The 21,496-nt window shown below is 36.8% G+C and overlaps 2 long non-coding RNA genes across 2 annotated transcripts; one reads left to right on the top strand and one right to left on the bottom strand.

Moving 5' to 3' along the window:
• Nucleotides 1–2,099: 2,099 nt before the first annotated feature.
• On the top strand, nt 2,100–11,375 carry LOC135221380 (uncharacterized). Its single transcript, XR_010315905.1, has 3 exons — nt 2,100–2,284; nt 6,240–6,361; nt 10,565–11,375. It is a non-coding gene; the product is annotated as an uncharacterized LOC135221380 (long non-coding RNA).
• A 4,343-nt stretch (nt 11,376–15,718) lies between these two features.
• On the bottom strand, nt 15,719–21,269 carry LOC135221381 (uncharacterized). Its single transcript, XR_010315906.1, has 3 exons — nt 21,190–21,269; nt 20,801–20,957; nt 15,719–15,946 (listed from the first exon to the last, which is right to left on the bottom strand). It is a non-coding gene; the product is annotated as an uncharacterized LOC135221381 (long non-coding RNA).
• Nucleotides 21,270–21,496: the final 227 nt, after the last annotated feature.

Here is a 21,496-nt window from a genome sequence, read left to right as displayed (position 1 = left end):
AGAAGGGGAGCATTTTCTCATTACTTTTTTTATTACCGTAAAATTCAATGTAGAATTTGCTCGGAGTTTATTCACTAATTCATCTATGTCATTTTCGCCCTTTGTTGTGATAAAGATATCATCAATATATCTCCCATAGATTCTGGGTTTTGGGTGTTCTTCAAAAGTGACCTCTTCGTGTGTGCCATGTATGCGTATGCAAAAACAACCCCAAAAAGACCCCCAAGGGGGGAACCCATTGCTACGCCGTCCTTTTGCCGATATATTTCGCCCCTATGTGAGAGGAATGGGGCTTCCTTGTACATGCTTCTAGCATCTCTTTTAAGATCTTTTCGGGTATCGGTAATGGTGGTTTTTCAGACCGGTATATCTTGTTCATGATGATTTGTATTGTTTCATCCACTGGTACGTTAGTAAATAAACTTTCTGACGTCCAGAGATGCTTTGTATCGTCTTCGTGTGGTGTCTTGCAGTAGATCGATGAATTCCGTCGATGATTTAGCGAGAACGTTGAAGGAATGTACGGCGTTATAATTTCGTTCAATTTCTTAGCCACTTTATACATGGATGTCATTTGGGATATAATGGGCCGTAATGGGTTTCCCTGTTTGTGGATCTTGACTGTGCCGTAGCAGTATCGGTGCAAAGTCTCCGATGATTTTTGAAAGAAAGTTTACTGTTTCTCTGTTCTTTGTTCGCTTTTTCTGTTAGTCTCATCATCTCATCATCCGGGACTCATAATTATCAGTTGGAACATCAAAGTCTTGAGAAAATCAATTTAGACACTAAATTTCTTTCCTTGTTTAACGATATTAGGCGTCAATTATAATGTAAATAATTATTATTCGTTATAAATATTATTGATGTAAGGATTCTGTTTTGCTAAATAAATATTTATAAATATTACTAGAACCAGTGTTGCCACGCGTTGGGGATTCCCTTCGGTAGAGGAAATCTGGTGTCCGTAAGAGGTAGGGGAAACCTTTGTTTAGACTGATATAGGGAAATTTCACTAATTTCTCTTATAGTATGTTTTTTCTTCAGTATTCTAGATGAGAACAAAATGAAATATTATTAATATAAATCCTATCGGCGCTAAATATCAAAGAATGATAGCATTAAAAACCTAGTATTTGCTCATTTTTAAGGGACATCGTGTTTCAGGTTCAGACTTGTGATTTTGAATCTCAGTTTAGCTTCAGCCTGGCAAGTTTCCAATGAGGATTGTGAGAGAAGCTTTATTATTAATCACATAGACGTTGTTTTGGGATTTTTAGTAATTACGCTTATAGTAACTGATAAAGGTTACCGTGCCCAAGGATATAGGAAGGAATGGGAAGAGGAAAGCTGAAGTTTAGGAAAGGTTTCGTTGCAGAATATGTGCTAAAGAATTTGTTTCAGTATAATCGGTACTCATCGGTCATATAAACCCGGATTCTCATATGCGTTCTGCAAAAGACGTGACTGCAAATCTGTTAGATTGCGGTTTATTGAATTAAATGATGACTGCAGGATCAAAGCAGAATTGAATACTGCTGCAATGGTAGTTAGAAGAAAAAACTTTCGTTTAATTGTCCTGCAATGTCAAGGTGCTTTGAAAAAATATACAGACAGTGAAATTAATTTATTTCTCAGTGATTGAAGGATTTTTTTTTCATAATGTTACATCAATGCTTTTTGTTAATGAAATAATCTATAAGTGTATTAAGATTTTTCTTAGGAATGTATTTTCATAGGTTACTTGAGTACCGTCCTTTTGTCCTTTCTCATTGATTAAAGGCATTACTGTTTTGCAATAAAACAATCTATAATCTGTTTACATGCATTAGAAGTTCAATATATGTGTCTAATTTTTCTTGTAGAATCTAATTTTTCCTCTTTAAAGTAAACAAAGCTCTATGAAAAATTCATAGAAGTGAATTATTTTTTTAATGAGATAATTTTCCATTTATTTGCCTTTTCTATAAATGCATATTTTTTTTTTTTTACCTAAGATTTGGAACGGTTACTTTCACTGTGAATTGAAACTAAAATTGAATACTTCATTTTCATTTGTCCTGTTATTACATTTTTTTGCGTAGGGGAAAGTAAGGTAAAAACAACTCTGGTGCAGGGAAAAACGGTTTTAGTGACGTGGCAAGACAGACTGGAAGTCTGGAACGCCTACAACAGAACTGCAGACTCGCAGAGTCAGACTGCACGCCTCTACCATACCCTATAATCTTATCTACTAAAATTTATAACATCAGCGTCAGGATAATTTCGGAGAACTCCTAAAATAAAGGTAAGATAAAGTATCTGTGCATGCAGCCCCTGTATATGATTTTCGGTAGTTATTTTCATGATTCATGATTTTACTTTAAATTGAGAAGTTTATGTAAGAGCCTAGGACCTTGGGCCACCATCCATGCGACATTAGGAGTCAATAATAATGAGTTATTTGTATGGTTTTACACGAAACAGAAGAGGTTAAGTAAGAGCTAAGGAACTTGTGATAATTAGCTATTTTCATGGTTTTACACGAAACAGAAGAGTTTAGGTAAGAACCTAGGACCTTAGGCCACCAGCCTAACTTAAAGGTTAGTACGAAGACTACCTTTTTATAGGCTATTTTCTTATTCCATTGCATAGGGTCGCATGCAACGTCTATATTTGCGGTCATTATAAGGTTTACTTTTGGTAGGCTGTCATGAACCTTAGGCTACCACCTGAGGTTAGGTAAATATGGTAATTCTTCAGAAGCACTCGGCACTGGATATTAAAATAATCACCTACATGGAAAGAGCATGTGGAAAACAATATAAAAAGTATAGTCATTATATGAGAGATTGAACGGCGTGGAATTAAATGAGCTTGATAAGTTTTTACCTCAATTTTTTCCTAAATCGGGAGAGGTGTTTCCTCTACGGTAATGTTTACTTTTAATGAGCCCTCTAAACTTACTTTCTTACGCAAACAAAAGCAATTCCAGTTACTCATTATTGGCTGAGAGGTGTGACATCGTTATGACGTAATGGGTTTCATAACCAATTACGAACGACTTTAGTCTCAAACTAAGTTTCACTAGCATTTCAGCAGAGTAATAAAGTTACCTGTCCAGTGTCCACTGGTATCCTTGTTTGACTGAATACTCGAATAATGAAGCAAAAACCGGCATTTTGTCTTCCTGTACCTATGTCAGAGGTAGTGGCTGGCCCTTCTGGCATTAATTTTGACAGAGACCTTCGATTTCCTACCGATTGTTTGCAGTGCAATGTGGGTTACGGTGAATTTTATCATTATTTGTCTAGTGGTGGTAAAGAAGTTGTGATTGAATATGCTTAAAGACATAATTTAATTCTAAAGCAAAAAAACTGCAAGTGTTGTGGAGCTATTTGTCTGATCGACTACAACAGGAACGCCTTTAGGTGTGATCACTCTGTAGTGACGAAAGGACGTCGGCGTAAGCGATGCGACACCCAAATCCATCCGCCACGGTAAGTAGCCTTACTGTAACCCCTGTGGCTAGCGCGCGCAGCGCAACATTACCTCTTGCCAGTAAATGCCGTGCTTGCCAAGAATCTTTAAATATGCGGATAAGGCGTGAAGCGCCGTTCCGCCACGGCCTTACTGACAGGACACACAAATCGATCGTCGCAGATATGTAGTCTCAACCTACTTTGTTTGTTGTTGTTTTGGTATCGCCGCCATATTGGTTTTGGTGTTCTTCCGCCAATTTCAGTCGGCGGTCGAGTGGGCCCGCGAATATGTAGGTGCTCCCAATTATTATTATTGCTGCAAAGCACGCCTTTCTGGTATTTCCCCACCCAAAACCCCCGATTCCCAACTGGGGGCCCCCAAGCTTGTTGGGTGGAAAAGGGGGTTAAAATAACATTTCCTCGAGAAAACAAGATGAGATTCACTGAAAAAACACCATCAATTGAAGGATTGTTAATTGTCTTTTAGAAGCTGGTGATGCGGCTTGCTTCTGAAGAATTACCGTAAATATGAAGGTCATGTTCAATGTGATTTCAGTATTCAATTACATATATCTGTTCTTGAAGGCACCAAATCTTAAAGTTAATTGTGAAGGTAATGTCTTTTGTAAAATATCTGCGAATTTAAATGCAAAAATCTAAATTATTTGTAAGCCTTAAAATGGTAGATCTAAGCCCTTATACCGCAGCGAACTAGACTCTGCCAGTTGACGTTTTTCTATACAGTTTTACCTCCTGAACAAGAATTTAAGATAATATTTTTTGGGCCGCTGTAATTAACATGTAATTTACCTTTGAACTCTATCCTACGGTAAGGGGACCGATGGGAATGCGGGGTTCTGGGTGGGGTAAAACACTTGAGCGAATTATGCCGTTCAGCTGTATCCTACGGTAAGGGGAACCAATGGGAATGCGGGGTTTTGGGTGGTGTAAAACATTTGGGGGAAGGTTTTGTAGTGTTATTGTGTCATTTCCTCTTATTTATGACATTTGAAACACGAAATACAAGCTTAAATAAAGCTATAAATAAACCAATAATGGAGCCGTTACATAGCCAAAATCCACTTATTGCTACTGCTATTACGACGCCGAATCCTAGTACGCATGCGCCAATCCTACTGCGCATGCGCCGAGATATAAGGGAGCTTTTAGTTCAGACACAAACTTCCTAAGGAGATAAATGGTGGGGGTTTTGTAGGGGGTTACATGTATTTAACCAATCATGTTTAATTATTAACCCTACGTTGCGATAGGAGGTTTTTGGGGAGGATTCATGCATTGTTACATATATTCCTTTTCCTCATTTGTTTTGTAATTGTGTAATATTATTTCAAGCTTTTATTTCTGTTCCGTTTATCATAGTATTGTTTAATATGTGCAATGACTTGTTCTCACTTCATAATGTTGCCTTATGTATCTTACAAATATTACGTTACAATTGAGGGAAGGCCACTGAAATTCTCCTGAGGGGTGGGACTAGAAGGCGGTTTGGGCGGTTTTAGGACGTTTCAAGACCTTTCTGTCAATGACGTGAAATTGATGGTATTACATTTTTCGTGAAATTGGTATGACATCTTTTCATTTTACAGACATTACAATTTACACATGCATTTTTTCTCCCTTCTTTTTTCTATATTCACCTTTACATGCCTGTCTGACCCATAATTTCTTGTTCAATTAGGTTAGGTTGTTTAGGTTACGATCCAAACCTCTGTTACACTTCTAAGATTACCTTCCTTTAAGGGGGGGGTAGGGGGGCGAAGCCCCCCAGGTCAGACAACATGTTGTACTAGGTTAGGTTGGTTAGGTTATGATCCTAACCTATATGTTACACTTCTAAGATTGCCTTCCTTTAAGGGGGGCGGGGTATCCCGGTCAGGTAACACGTTCTACTAGGTTAGGTTACGATCCTAACCTATATGTTAAACTTCTAAGATTATATTCCTTTAAGGGGCGGTAGGGGGGGCGGAGCCCCCCAGGTCAGGCAACATGTTCTACTAAGTTAGGTTGGTTAGGTTATGATCCTAACCTATATGTTACACTTCTAAGATTGCCTTCCTTTAAGGGGGGCGGGGTATCCCGGTCAGGTAACACGTTCTACTAGGTTAGGTTAGGTTAGGTTGGTTAGGCTACGATCCTGACCTATATGTTACAGTTCTAAGATTGCCTTCCTTCAAGGGGGTTTACGGGGATGGGGGGAGCCCACTGGTTAGGTAACACAATTTTTACAATTGTCCTCAACATTTTTTGTTTTGTTCAATCACCCACTGAACTGGCCACTCTGATCCTTGAAACTTGATAATATTCTATTCAATATTCACCCCTTTACCGGACATAAGGCTCCCTGTTAGTTACATATCCCACACCCCTACCAGCATTCAAATATGGCGGTTTGTTTGCATTTCATGGCCCCGAACCAACGCTTTGAAGATTGTTCAGTCGAAGTAGACTATGGCAATTGACGTTTTCCTGTGTCATTTTGCTTACTTTACAAGAGTTTAAGGTAATATTTTTCCGGTCGACTGTAACTAATCTGTTATTTACCTTTTAGCTCTGTAGTTGGTACATCGTACCTCTTGTACTGTCATGTAGTCTTCAGAGGTAAATTACGGTTTAATTACAGTCGACCGAATAAATATTACTTTAAATAATTGTTCAGCAGGTAAAATAGCATAGGCAATCGTCAACTGCCATAGTCTACTGTACCGCGGAATGCGGGCTTAGAATTACCCTTAAAATATCAGTGATTCATTTATTTTCCAGAAAACCTTCAACAGGCCTTCCTACTGCACTCTTCCACCAAACCCTGTAGGTACTAATCTTACTATCCATTGAAATTTGTAACATCAGCGTCTGGGAAACTTCGGGAAACTTCTAAGATAAAGGTAAGATTAAATATCTATATTTAAAGGTGTAAAATTTTAGATGAAGTCAAATATACGGGCATTTAAAATGCCCCATTGCCATCCATTTACTGTTCAGGTTTAGGGGTGACTCCAGTGCGTCTTGTATCCCTTAATTTCGGCCATTTATGTCTCTCATGTTTGGGTAGGCTGTTATAAACCTTAGTGTACCACCCTAGGTTAGGAATGTATGAAGGTGGTCGTATTAAATGCAATTTTCACATCCATTTACATAGAATTACTTGCAGTATCTGTATCTGAAGGTACCATAGCTTAGATAATATGAAATTTGAAGATATTTACTTCATGATATTACACGAAATGACTAGTTTATGAAAGAGCCTAGAACCTTTAGTCAATAACCTAGCTTTGGGGTTAATTCAAATGCGCCATTTTCTTAGGCCACTTGCATATACAATTACGTAGGATTGAATAAAGTATCTATTTATGCAATTGCATTAGTTATTTTCATGGTTTTACATGAATCGGAAGAGTTTAAGCAAGAACATACAACCTTAGGCCAGCACCCTCACTTAGGAGTTAATACAAATGTAGCCATTTTCTTAGGCCACTTGCATTTTCAGTTGCATAGGACTGCATGCAACATTTTTTATGCAATTTCATTAGTTATATTCATGGTTTTACATAAAATAGATTTCATATAAGTAACTTACCCAGTAATTACTTAGTTTCTACTTGATTGCAGCTTAAATTTTAAAAATAAGTGGTAGCGATTGTCTTTTGTTCATATAGGTGACTGGCCCCGCCCATTTTTAGGGTAAGGAAGAGAGGAACAACTCGGCTAAGAGCTCAATTATGTTTCGGCCAGCTTCAGACCAACAAGGCGTTGGGTACGCAGCTTGCCAATAGTTTTCAGCCGAGTTCTTCCCAGATTTGGCAAAGTATTCTGTGCCTTGGGAGCCTTTGGCTTTTGTTTTCTGGGGGGATTTTGATTATGACCTTCACGATTTTGACTTCAATTATTCAGGAGACTTACTGACTTTATCGGTAAGTCATTTTTGTCGTTTTTGACTCTTTAGTGGCTAGTAGACATATCTGATTCTAGTACGTCAAGTATTAGGTATTGCACTAGGTTGACTAAGGCTTGCTATGACCCACATACATTATGTACAGCATGTAGGGGTCAAGTTTGCACTAGGATTTTGACTTGTGAGAAGTACAGTTTATGGGAAGAGAAATGGTGAAAGACTTTAGCTTCACATAATAATAAGTTAGCAATCATAAAAGAAAAGCAGCTTCTAGGGCTGGGACTAAATCTTTAGCTACGCAAGACATAACTAAGAAATCAGGTACTTCTGATATTTCTTTTCTCTCTCCTTATGCTAAACCAATATTCCCTATTCCCAGTCCTCCCCCAAAATCACTAAGCCAGATCGCTAAGCCAGCCTCAAAGACAAGTTTGACAGGAAGTTTGATATCCTTGTTTCTACAGTGGCCCAAGGTGAAGGTCACTGCCATACTCCCCTAGCCCTGGAAGGAGGCATACTTGGAGGCCCGAGGGAGGTCGCTGGGGTCTGCTCATAGGCAGTCGCCTCCTTAGTCACACCTGGAGCGTCCCAAGTGCAGACAAAAAATGACCATTGGAAAGATGTCCTAGTGAGACATACTTTGTCATTTAGTTCTAATGATTCCAGCCCTAATCAAGAAGACCAGTGGAGATTTTCAGAAGAGTCTTGTCCACATAAAGATGCTCATTGTTCAAAGATTGTTCCCCTTTGCTACCCAGCAAAAGGTTTAGAGAACGATTTTCGCAGCCAGAGAGACTGAAAGTAACACCCAGGCAATTTTCGGATTTCTATATGTATTTTTGTAGTTCATTGGCAGCCAAGTGCCCAGTAGCAAAAGAGTCCTCTTATTTCTCATTGCACCAGTCTGTAGAAAAGTGCTCTCTAGTACCTGCTCACGATTTGGCGTCCGCGAGTTCTTTGGCACCAAAGCGTTCGATCTCAAGTGAGTCCCCAGTTCATGCAGTGCCAGACTCGGCCACTTTCTCCGTTTCATCCAAGTGCCCTGTGCTTTCAACTACTAGTGTTCTGTTCCAACGTTGCATAGACCCTTCTTTAGTTCCATTTTAGAAACATTTGGATGGTGTCCTTGGTTTCCTTCAGAAGTTGATTGCTGGTTCATTGTCGGTAGCACCCAAAAATCACACTTTCATTGATATCTTTAGATGAAGAAGACTTGGACTTTCCTGTGAACTTTCCTGCCTTTTTTGCCCCTACAGCACATTTGTCTCCTGCTTCCTCATTCATGATAAACCAAGTTAAGGGTATAACGAGTTCACTTTCTTCCATAACAATGTTTAATTGTTTTAAAGATTGTAGCCAGGATCTTTGCTTGATTTCCTTAACGTTCAGTGACCATTCGATTTGTTAACGGAATGTTTTGTTTCCATGATGGTCAGAATTGGGAGCTGGTCTTGATTAATTCATGCTGGTTTTATAACCGATTGCTCATCTGAGAAAGTAGTCTGCTATTCCTTGACCATGTTTGTAGTTTCTGAAGTGCGTTCTTTTATATAAAACTACTCAAGCTGTTTGTACCATTTGAAGCACATTCCTCGATAAAAAAAAAAAAAAAATGCTCAAGCTGGCCATGTCATACTGGAGCTAATATCTTATTTTTCAATACCTCCCTAGTGTGGAATTATGTCAGAAATACCATTTGAGCAAATATTGCATTTCACTTTTTATTGCCTTCCTACTGTGATGTTTGGTCTTTCTGCCAGTATTCATATACTTATTTTCTTCTATTCGTTCTTGTGTATTTCCAACCTGTATTGGACTTGTATGATCCTTTTCCTTTTTTCGTTCTTGTGTATTTCCAGCCATTATTTAATGAATGCCAGGAATTACACCACTGGAACAAATATTGTCATATCTCCCTAGAATGGATTCTGGTATTTCTTCCAGTACTTGTACTTTCTCTTTATATGTTCTTTTGTATTTCCAGCCATTATTTAATGAATGCCAGGAATTACCACTGGAACAAATAGTCATAATATCTTCCTAGAGTGGATTCTGGTATTTCTTCCAGTACTTGTACTTTCTCTATATTCATTCTTTTGTATTTCCAGTCATTATTTCCCGAGTGTCAGACATTGCCACTGAAACCAAATATTGTCTTGCTCTTTTACATAACTCTCTTCTGTGGAGTTTGGTTTTCCATTTATTCATTCTTTTATTTCCAGCCATAATTTCCAGTGTGTTAAGGTGTGTCCACATGGTCGAACAATGTCCGACGGACAAACATTGTTACCCATTAACAATTGTCTGCCGGTCTTTACCTTGTGAGCAGAGTAAAAGTATTGGCAAACAACCTCATCTGGTACCGCTGTTTGTAGCCAGATCTACTTCCATCGTTTCAACGCTTATGACGACATCCTGCTTCGCCTGTGATATGGTAACAATGTTTGTCCGTCGGGCATTGTTCGACCGTGTGGACGCACCTTTAGGGATTGTCACTGTAGAAAAATATTGCCTGAAAACTTTGAGTAGCTCTCTACTATGAATTATGGTCTTTCTGCCAGTAATTGTTTACTTATTTTCCCTTGTTCGTTCGTGTTTATTTCCAATCATTTCCAGACTGCTTGGGATTCACATGAATAAATATTGTTCTTGAAATATTTGAAATTAACTTTTGAATGCCTCCTTACTGTGGAATTTGGTCTTCTGAATTTATAAATTCATTCTTTCTTTTGTATTTCCAGCCATTATTTCCTGAATCAGAAAAATTTAAGTATGTTTAAAATACTGCAATGCAATTTTGTGTGTTTTGTAAGGTGGAAGGTATTATTCGATAACTTAAACCTTGAGACCCTGTCATGAGCTGGCAACTGTCGCTTTTAATACATTCGCAAAATTGGGCGAGTTGTTTTTCTCTATAGGATAATTTTGCAAACATGCAGACCTAGTTATGTTGGTAGTTAATTTCCATTTTATGAAATTTTCTAGTCATTTTCAAAATGCTCATTTCACAATCTTATGCGCATTTATTAATTTTTTAGCAACAATCAGAATTTTGTTAATTTGTCAATATTGAACTATGCTTTAGTTCTACCCGAAGTTTACAATTGATACAAAGGAATTAGAATATATGAAGTTTAATTCAATTAGTTTTATTTTTTATTTTACATATTTCGACACCCCAATTTGTTCTTTCTAGTTACGAGAGGAAAGATGTCAACAACAGGGATACAAGATGAAGCAGACAACGTTAGAGGTTTCTAAAGGGGAGAAAAGTCTAAAAGCGGCATCATTGAAAACTTATTCACGAAGTAACGAAAAAATGATTTTGAAGGTGAGAGAATTATGAACACAAGCTATATCTGACGGGGAGAGAAGTCTACAAGAGATGTTACCGAAGAGAAAAAATAGTCGAAGAAACGCAACAAGTTCCGAAGGGGACAGAAGCCTACACAAGTTGGAATATAAGGGAATAGTCGAAGAAGAAAAACTGGCACAGGATGTTATTCTTGTGTCTTAAGAATTTCCTTGTATTGAACACAGGATGATGATAATGATTTATGCTGCATCTTTGTAAATATCATCATCTTCAGAAAAGTTGGGGTAGTAACCAAGATGACTCTGCTACATCTTCAGTAACGTTTACAACAGCGGTCGACTAAACTGTGCTTTAACTACGTAACCGAGATGTATCTTTGCTGAACACGCAATCATCTTCAGGAAATTTGCACATTGCCGACGAACGAAAAATTTTACTCTTTGCTGTATCTTCCAGCATTACACATTGGTCCAAAGAGTAACTTGTGCGATGACTATAGATTCATTCTTCCTGTGGTTATAGAGAACAAAGGCTCAGAGTTTTATCCCGAAGAAAATTTTTAAACCACCACTCGCTATGAAATACCCCTCCTTAAATTATGTCTTGTCTTATTTATCTGCAATATCTTTGTTTCTGGTCCATAACAGAATTCATAGCTGTAAATGATACAAATATAAAATTGTCTGGTAAATTAATTCTCTCTCAAATATGTCTCTCTGGTCTAGAACAGAATTCATACCTGTTAATGATACGAATATAAAATTTTCTTGTAAATTATAATTTTATAAAATTCTATATACATAAAATAATTCTACGCATTAAAAACAAAAAGCTAATGGCAATAGTTTAATTAGTAATTACTTTAAAATTCTTTTACTGCACTAAATCATTCCTCTAACAATGAAAAATTCAATTTCTGGAAAATAAGTATATCGAGCTTGATCTAAAGTGTATATAGTGTGACCAAAGGGCATATTTGCAAAAGTTTCTTCCTTGTACTATCTACATTTAAAATGTCAAGGTTTTCACGCAAAATCAACTCAAGATAATTAGCATTTAGCTGAAATCTAGCTTCCCTCAAGGAAATAAGCTAGGGCTTTATAATACTAAAAAAATAGTCTGGTTCAATCTAAAAATTAGTCTTTTGGGAAATTAAAATTTCGATAAACTTTATGTAAATTACTTCAGCTGACGATTCAAAGTTGCAGATTTTGTTTAACTGGCAAAAACCTGACCTACAAAACTTATAAATGACAATATTAACCCAACCTTTATTCTGTAGCAGCTAACCGGGGAAAGAAAGATCACATGACTGACTAAAGAGTTCCTCTAGTTGGCGCGGCTTTGCAGAGAGACTGCTCCCATAAGACTGAAGAATCTGTAAAAAAAAAATAAAAATTAAGGAATAGGAAAGTAAATGCCTATACTGAAGTAGACTGGGTCCACTTACAATGTATTTTGATTAGTATGTAATATCTGACAAGTTAATAAAGTAATAAGGCGTACAAATAAAAAAAAAATTACAGGGTACCAGTGGTATATATTCCTTAATACCATTCCAAACTCAGCATCAGTTTTGACGAAAATTGAATTAGCAGATTGCTGAAAGCAAGTGAAACGAGCAAGAGGGTATTTTGTGAGCAAGGTTGGGAACTGGAATGACTATCTGAATTTAAAGTAATGTAACCATAATCGGGTATTTAAGCCTTCATTTAGGTTATCAAAGATGGGCAAAGCTGCTGACCAATGAAAAGGCGTGCAGCCTTCACTCAAAGCTTAAGGCATCAAAAAATGGCCAAAGTAACGCATTACTGAAAATGCCCAAGTCGACTTTTTAATCTGTGTTAGATTGCATAAAGTACACACAAGTGTAACCACCAATAATAGAATCAAACCCCTTAACTATTGGAAGAGAGCTCTACAAGAGCAAAATATTAACTGGTCTAATGAAGGCAAGAATTTCAGGAACGAACTCTCCAATAGCTTCCAATTCCATAATGAACCATTTGTTTGCATAATCAGCCATTAATTTAATTAATAAGTAACCACCGTTACCAAGTGCCTAATGCCACATTCAAGTGTACCTAACCATTAACTAATCAGCATTAGTAGATATCAAGTGGCAGCTGATTCTAGACATTAGGTCTATTTCTACGTCTGACACCAGAACAAAGCATTGAGTATTGTCATACAAATACTTCCTCCAACTTCCCATTTCAAACCACATCTGAATTCTGAATTGATCCAGCACTTGAAATTGTGATTTACCTTACAGCTCTCCAAAGATTGAAGAGATGAATTATACATCTCGGGATACCAATTCACCTATTTTTAGAGTTTAATGAAAAATACCCTTAAAAATCACATCTGAAGCAGCCAGCGTGACAAACATCAATCAGCAGTGCACAGACTTACTGAGGTCTCATTTAAACAAAGAAAACTATTTCTGTAGCTTGGATTGATCATGCTTCAACCAAAGTCAAGCTGCAAGTGCATGGGTCACAGGAATGTAAGGAAGTCCAGTTATTTCTAGGTATATTCTGTAATTCAAAGTGACAGCTAGTTATTAAGTAGTCAGTCCTGTCTCTCTCCAAAAATATGAAAAATTTCAACTTAAAATCACAGTAAAGTTTAATCTCTAATTCATTACCAGTAAAACACTAGGAGCAAGCTTAACAAATACAACAAAACATGAAGGTAGCATTTTGTATAGGATAGCCAGGTCAATTGGTTTACATGACAGAGAAACATGCCCCCCCACTCCCAGAACAACACTGATTCTGGGCAATTTTGCTACCCTCAGCAACTTCAAAGTGAGCACGGCAGACATCATCCCCCCCGCCCCAAAACAGTACGGAGTCTGGACAATTTTGCTACCCTCAGCAACTACAAAGTGAGCACAGCAGACACCAGTTTCCTTAAGGGTAGTCCCTTTTGGTAATATACAAGTATGAACAAATACGAAAATTTTCACCATAAAAACATTAAAGATGTCACTATCACAACTAATATAGCACTTCAGAAAGCAGAAACAAACCTGAAAGCAGTTTCATAAATAAAGTAGTTAGAAACATCTGTCACTCAGTATTATTTAGGACAACCTTCCTTCCTCAGGTTTAGCTGCATTATTTTCAGCCAATTCAGTTCAGATTAGTATGCACAACTCATTTTATACATATCTACCTCATTTTTCTCACTGTATCGGTACAAAACTATAGGAAAGGAGATTGTTATTTCACCTAAGCAAGAGCTCATAGAACACTGGCATATTTATGGCATGTGGAGTACCTTAAAATGCTTCAGACATCCATTCAAGTTGCTATTAGTCACCATTCTTTCCTGCCATCAAGGGTTTGAATACAGCAGTGCGCAAAAGCGAAGGAATTAAAACAGTAATTAAACCCTATTTAAGCCAAGAACTTGACACTTTTTAGTAAATGTATCTAAAAAAAAATTTCCATTACCTACAAGCACTAAGATTTACTCTGGTGCAATAATCTTAAAACAAGTATCAGGAGCTTCAATCAGTCCCGAAAACAAGTAGGTATTTATTATTGTTTGGATATTGAATCTTTCAAGGCTTCCAATATAATTTCAAAGCTAGTATCTAGCTGGCAGTGTTTGAGGTGAATACGAATAAGCTCCTATGGGCAACAGTCAAGTGAAACTACTTGCTGTGTACAGACATTCCCAAGACATAAGAAAACACAATTATAACTACCCACTCTTCCCACTTACAATACACAGTAATTAATCTATCCCACTTACAATACACAGTGTAAATCTATCAATCCTCACGAATTTCAAAAGCCACAGAACCAAAAACAAAGCCTCATTGCTCAAGAATTCAGAAAAGAATAAGGACCTTTCACATTACAATTCTAGAACAAGTGGTTTTTTGCCACTAAGCGTTTGTACTTTATATATTTTGGTACTGTTACCAACAGTTAGAAACTGGGAGGTTTCCTTAGGCCTTAGATACTTGTCTGAAAGGGATAAAGTAAGTAATTAGCATACACTAAATAATGCCTTTGAACACCAGATATGGGTAAGAATCTCAGAGCAAAGAGCCAGTAACATGCTATTCAGTGGCAAAGGTTACAGCCTTGTTATCTGTGAAATAAGAAAACTACTTGGTACTGTTATTGGATAGATCACAAGTATACCAATATTCTTAAGTCAGAACTGGTATTAGATCATACAAATGTGTTAAATTTACACTGGTTGTGGACTTGGAACTTAATACACAAAACCAATAAGTCACAGAAAAGCAGTTTAGGTAGGGCAATCCCTAGAGTGATTAATAGAGGCCTAGATGTTATGGTTATAAGTAGAGATATGATGACCTACCCGACCATGACCTACCAGACCCTTAGCCTGAAGTAGTATGGTGCATTCACCAACCACTCTAGTAGGCTACCTTCATGAAAGACTATACATCAATACCAAAATCCATTTGTATTAAATGTGTCCTCCAGCTTTCAGCACTAGCACGACTTTGGTATCTAAATTCTGGGTTAATTTCCCACAAATTACAAGAGATGTAGTACTACAAACTAAGTTTTAGCAGGATTTATTCAAAGCTTATTTTAAAATGGTTAAGTTTTATTTTGAATATTTCAAATCTTTATATAATCAATTTCCATGCACTCAGTCAAATATAATCACAAACTACAATCTATAAAACAAATTTTACTTTTGCTTAATATTTTTAAAGTACTGTACAATTAATTAACTATACTATAATCAAGAGAACTATGCTTATGTAGGAACAAAGCCATAACCATGCTGCATAAAGACACTGGTCCAGAAGTTCGAAGAGGAACACCCGGAGGAGATATGGCGAGAAGTACTTCAGATTAAATTTGATTTTCATCAGACTAAGTTACACTTAAGTTTAACCTCAAACCATGAATTGCTAGCTATCAAGAAACCCTCAATCAAACACTTAAGAAAATGAACAGTAATTTAAGCATTCAAATTTTCTACTACAAGAACATAAGTACAATGGGGAATAAGAGTTATGGGTTGGAATATTTAGTGCTTTGGCATTAACACAAATCTTTGAAGATTCTCATTCTAAAAAAACTCTAATATTCAAAATCTTAGGAAGATTTGCCACCGAGTGACTAGCCTATTAGGTCCGAATTCCGATAAATTCCTGTATTCAAATTCAGGAAAATGCTTCTCGGGAAGTGACTTGTCAGTCTGGTGCTAACTCAAGGTGGAGTCCTCAGCTTTGAGATTTTGCAATGGCAATCCCTGCAAAAGAAAAATTCTAATTTTATAGCTGAACAATTTTTAACATTGAAAACTAAACTTAAAATAGTGTAAATCCCAAAGGGGTTGCAAATGATTTGCTGCTATGAAAAATATTGAAGTTATGAACGAAGAAGCCTTAGAGATGAACAAAGCAGCTATGAGATTTAGAATCACAAAAACAAAAACATCTCAAAGCAAAAGGGTTTTCAAAGATGCTATGAGATTATTTAGAATCGCAAAAACAAAAACATCTCAAAGCAAAAAGGTTTTCATAGATGCCAAAACTAAGCTAAAAATCTATATGAGCACCCAATGGGTAATTTTAAATTAAAATACAGCATTTACCTAACACATCCAGTATTGTAGAAAATTTTCAAATCTTTGGGGAAAAAGCTGCAATCTACCCATGTACTTTTTCTTAGAACAATTTTGTTCAAACTACAATAAACTAAAATTATTACTTAAACTGATATGGTAGGTTTGTTTGTATTTGTTTGTATAGTTGTTTGTAAGGTGTTTTTGAGTTGCATGGAACCAGTAGTTATTCATCAACGGGACCAACTGCTTTAAGTGACTTCCGAACCACGTCGAGTGAGAACCATCACCAGAGATACACCTCTAACCCCTCACTGGAATGGCCGAGAATGGAACTTGCGGCCACGGAGGTGGCAGGCCAAGATTATACCGAGCACTCTGATATGGTAGGTCCAGTATGTATTCGTTATTTTCAAGGATTATGAAATACGCGAGTAATTTAGTGGTCTACGAAAAGCCTACATTTACCAAATTAAGTTTTACAAAAATAACTATAGTTCACAACTACACGAAACTTAGTTTTACCTTGGTAGATTTCACTGCAATTACCTTTCCACTGCAATTACCTTTCCACTGCAATTACCTTTCCACTGCAATTACCTTTCCACTGCAATTACCTTTCCACTGCAATTACCTTTCCCCATCTGATTATTAGTTTTATTCACTGTGCTATGTCATTTCTATAAAGTTCAAAGTCCACCTGAAATATGTCAATTTGTTGCAAGATACCAACATTTCACAAGTAAATAGTTTACACTAGATTTCAAGGATTTGACCCCTGCTTGTTGGCTAAAATCTTAAAATTATGGCACTTTGACAAACTTTACATTGCTCTGAAACAACGTCTAATGATTCATGTTCTAGAACCAGAATGGATTAGGGCCACTTCAAAGATCAGTATTGTATCTGTAAAGTAACATTATATAAAACTTACCTTTTCCAAACCTTACAAGCAAACCTTTCAAGTTCATAACCGTATCCTTTTAGCCAACACCTTACATCAAATGATTTCAAAGGTTTTATCTTAAAAGCATTTTGGCAAAATTTCTCCGCACTAAAGGAAAAGGATATTTAAGAAAATCCTAATCACCAAGTTCTACAAGTCCCACACAGTTCAAGTTCAGACTTCCACATACTTGTGTATCCTTATATCTTTTTTTGACCACATACTTTCAAAAGTAATCTCAAGGATAACTCCAAACTGCATTCTTGGCAACTGCAGTATTTCAACCACTTAAATGGATGTTAATATTCTTTCTAAATTTAGTCCTCTGCTAAAATGCTCCTCAAACTTCACTGATCTGCGATCGCCTCAATGAAAAAGCGCATGGTTATGCTTAATATTTTCCTTAAATATCGCACCCTGTTCCATAATTTTCTTGAGCCAGTTTCTCACGCAATTTCCCTCAGCAGATTCGCCTTATCCTCCACGAAACTTTCTTTGCAGTCATATCTTGAGCGATCTTTGACGTGACCCTTTCTTTAACAAGACATTGACCAAACATTAAGTTCTTAAAAATTGGGATAAAATGACTGGTGCAGGATTTCTTGCAATTACTCTGAAACTGACACGGCTTGACCATACCTCAATACTAACTGCGCCTCCAAGTACCCTAATGCTTTAAGTTTTTTTCTTATAGTTATCTGTAAAATACAACTTTTCAAATCTATTAGTCTGCCCGGCAGCACATTTTCTGATCTAATTATTCTGTCCGACCCCTAAGATCTTAAAAAAACTACAGCAGCTAAGAGGGCTGCATATTGATATGTTTATCATCTCCCTCCAATCAAGTATACCAAATTGCAGCTCTCTAGCCCCAATTTTTATTTTATTTAAGGTTTAAAGTCGGCCATGATTGTGCGTCTGGCAAAGTTATAAGACATCACAGTGGCAGAAAATTTCATGGGACGCGGCTTACATATAAACAAGTTACGCATATTTTTCAGTAACTTTGGGAACTGTTATAATCAGGTTCGAATGTACCCTGTGGTGCCCAAACTTTAAAAATAGATACAACATCCTATTTTAAGGTTTTACTATCTACCCTTGACTGGTTATTGGAATACCTCCTTTCAAATTTCTTTCACTTATCCTTAAGTCACCTGCTTTGTTTTTCCTGACCTCATCCGTCACTATATCCATTCTGTCTATGCTCAAAGTCCTGATTATTCAACCCAACATTTTCCATCAGCTGTTCCAACCACAAATCTTATCACGCAAATCTTGAGGCTAAACAATTATGGATCCCTTAGATTACGCCAATTATAGTACATTCTAAAAACACTAAAATTTAAATATTTTTTTTTGGTATGCATGGTTTTCATCTTCTCAAAAAATCCATGAACTAGTCCTCACCTACACCCAGCCCGTGTTAATACAACAAAGTGAACTATTACATGAAAGTAAAAGTCACTGCTCCTTTGACTTCACCTTTTCCCTTCTGGGCTAAAGTTTAGCAATAAATTACCAACAGCTTTTTATCTGTGAGGCTAGAAATGTAATTTTAGCAGCTGTTCATAGTGAAAACCAACAGTCACTAAACACCATAATTTCTCGCCAGTTAGGAGAGAAAAGCAATTTAAGATTCCTGGGTTCAATGGAAGTTTTAGAAATTCCATACTATACAATTCCTCCTCTCAGTGAACTTATGTTTAATCTTGGTAATAATCTGGCATTCATGTACGGACTATAGACAGGCTATTGAAATCATTTATGCTAACAAAAATCTTTTAAATTTCCTTAGAGGAAAGATAACCAACCTTTTTCCTTCAATTTAGACCAAATGTAATGTTAAGTTTCATAATAAATTTCACTGATAAAAAATTCAAGGGAGCTAATTACTAAAGTTATCTATCACTTCATTAGTAGACATCCTAAAATGACAAAATTATTTGAACATTCTTAATATCACTAATTCAATCTGAAAAATTCAATCCATTGAATCTTAATACGTAATGAAAACTGGGATCTTATCTTTAATCACAATTCTCGATAATGATACAAAGTCTAATTCTAAGCCCGCATTCCGCGGTACAATAGACTATGGCAATTGCCGTTTTCCTATGTTATTTTACCTGCTGAAAAAGAATTTCAAGTAATATTAATTTGGTCGACTGTAATTAAACCGTAATTTACCTGTGAAGACTGTAAAACTAAAGGAGAGCTCGGTTCTCTTGTTTGCAAAACAATTTATATTTTTCCGATGTATTTTTTATTGATTATGCTTAAACTGATCATTAATATTGGTGGCATCAAGCAATTACACCCTTGTTTCCATCTAAAAATCTTGGGGTCCCCAGTGGGAACCGTGGTTTTTGGGTGGGGAGGAGTAGGAGAAACGCGATTTCCAGGGCACTACCTAACCAAACAAACCACCTAACCTAACCTAGAGCGCCGTACCCCTACCTAGGCCTGGGGGGGAGGGGGGCTTCGCCGCCCTTGCGACCCCCCCCTTAAGGGCAGTTACCATCCCTGCACACTTCATGACAATTGCGAAAAATTTGAGCGGCCATTAGGCTAACAGAGAATACTCCAGCATATTTGACACTATAATCACATATTTCATACGATAAAAATATATACAGGAAATACCTTACCTTACGTAGGTTTTATCGCACCGAAAGGCTTTTTTGTTGAAGTCAAGAAGGCACTTTTCCTTACAAGTCGGGCAAATATGTTCTCGATTAAACCGTGATTTTTGGCAAAAGTTACGAGCCTTTCTATAGGCCCATAATAGTTAGTGAAATCTCTATAATTCACGTAATTTTCACACACTATGGGGAAAGTTTCCCAGGGAACAAACAGTCGTGCTAATTCACTCATGGCGTTAGTGCAACTAACGCTTAATTGGAGAAAATAGGTGTATTTGCCGAAAAAATTTAAGACTTGGTAACATATATTGTCATTGGCTGAAAACACTATGCTTTTTGTTTCAGAGAAAAATGAAACTTGCTTATTTGCGATTGGATAAGAGTCTATAATGATGTCACTTTTTGGGTGGAGTTTTTTGTGAAGTCATTCGGAAGGTGTGGTTTCAGCATGACAATTAGAGACTGCGCAGCACACAAACGAACGAACAGGAGCTCATTAAAATAGGTGATACGACAGACAACAACATGGACTTGGTTTTTTCTGTAGGTACAAATGTTCAAAGGTAAATTACACGTTAATTACATCCGGCCGAAAACATATCTTAAATTCTTGTTCAGGCGGTAAAACTATAGAAAAACGTTTACTGGCATAGTCTAGTTCGCCGCGGAATGAGGGCTTAGATCTACCACAAAGTCTTAATACCTTTAAAACTTAATGCACAACTTCACTTAAAATTCACTCAAGACAAACACTACATTATTAATTAGTGGACAATCACAAAAAAAATTACCTTAAACAGCACAAACGGAAAAAGTTAAAAATGTGGTTCACACACTTGGCTAGAGGACCTATTTCCCTGGATTAAGCAAGGTTAGGATTAATTTAAAATCTACCCTTGTAATATCCTTGCTATTTCGCAAGCTTTTAAAAATTTCTTTGATTGTTACCTTGACGATGATCAGCACGTTTACGAATATCATGATTTCCTCTGCCTATCAACCTGATTAGGCCACTGCACTTTTCCCACTCGCCAAAATTTACTTTTCTCAAAGACTTCTTTAACTCAGCATTGGAGACCCGGGCTGGGAGAAATGATTTCCACCACTAGTAGTAAACAGACAAGATATTCATTCCCTTATAACCTGCTTTTAAGAAAATGGTTACTAACAAATAACTGCTATTAAACACCCACAAAAATATGTTTAGTGTTATATTACAAAATGCGTTGACATAAAAGGATATGTAATTCACACTGTTAAACCTCACGACCATACTTAATCTTAAACTTATAAAATTAATGTAAAAGAACAAACTTCTGTAGTTTCAGAGTACCCACTTGAGCTCATGTCAATTGTACAAAATTTTCTTAAGTGTTTCGGAAACTTAGGCAGAACGACACCCACGACGAACAGCAATGGCAGGTGAAAACCAAGGACTCTAAAGAACACAATCTCCTCACTGCCAAGAGACGTGACGTCACGCCGTACAGGAGCGACATCTGTTAAAAAGTTGAGTTACTAAGAAAAAATTCAAATTCAAATAGTTTATTGATATATATATGATGCATCAAAAGGAGAATGTTTGCATGTTGACAGGCCCACACAAAAACTTCTCTAACAAGAGAAATTTTTAACAATATTGTG

This window comes from Macrobrachium nipponense, chromosome 2 (genome assembly GCF_015104395.2).
Source record: "Macrobrachium nipponense isolate FS-2020 chromosome 2, ASM1510439v2, whole genome shotgun sequence".
NCBI lineage: Eukaryota > Metazoa > Arthropoda > Malacostraca > Decapoda > Palaemonidae > Macrobrachium > Macrobrachium nipponense.
Note: the sequence above shows the minus strand (reverse complement) of the source record. Positions and strands in the feature narration are given on the sequence as shown.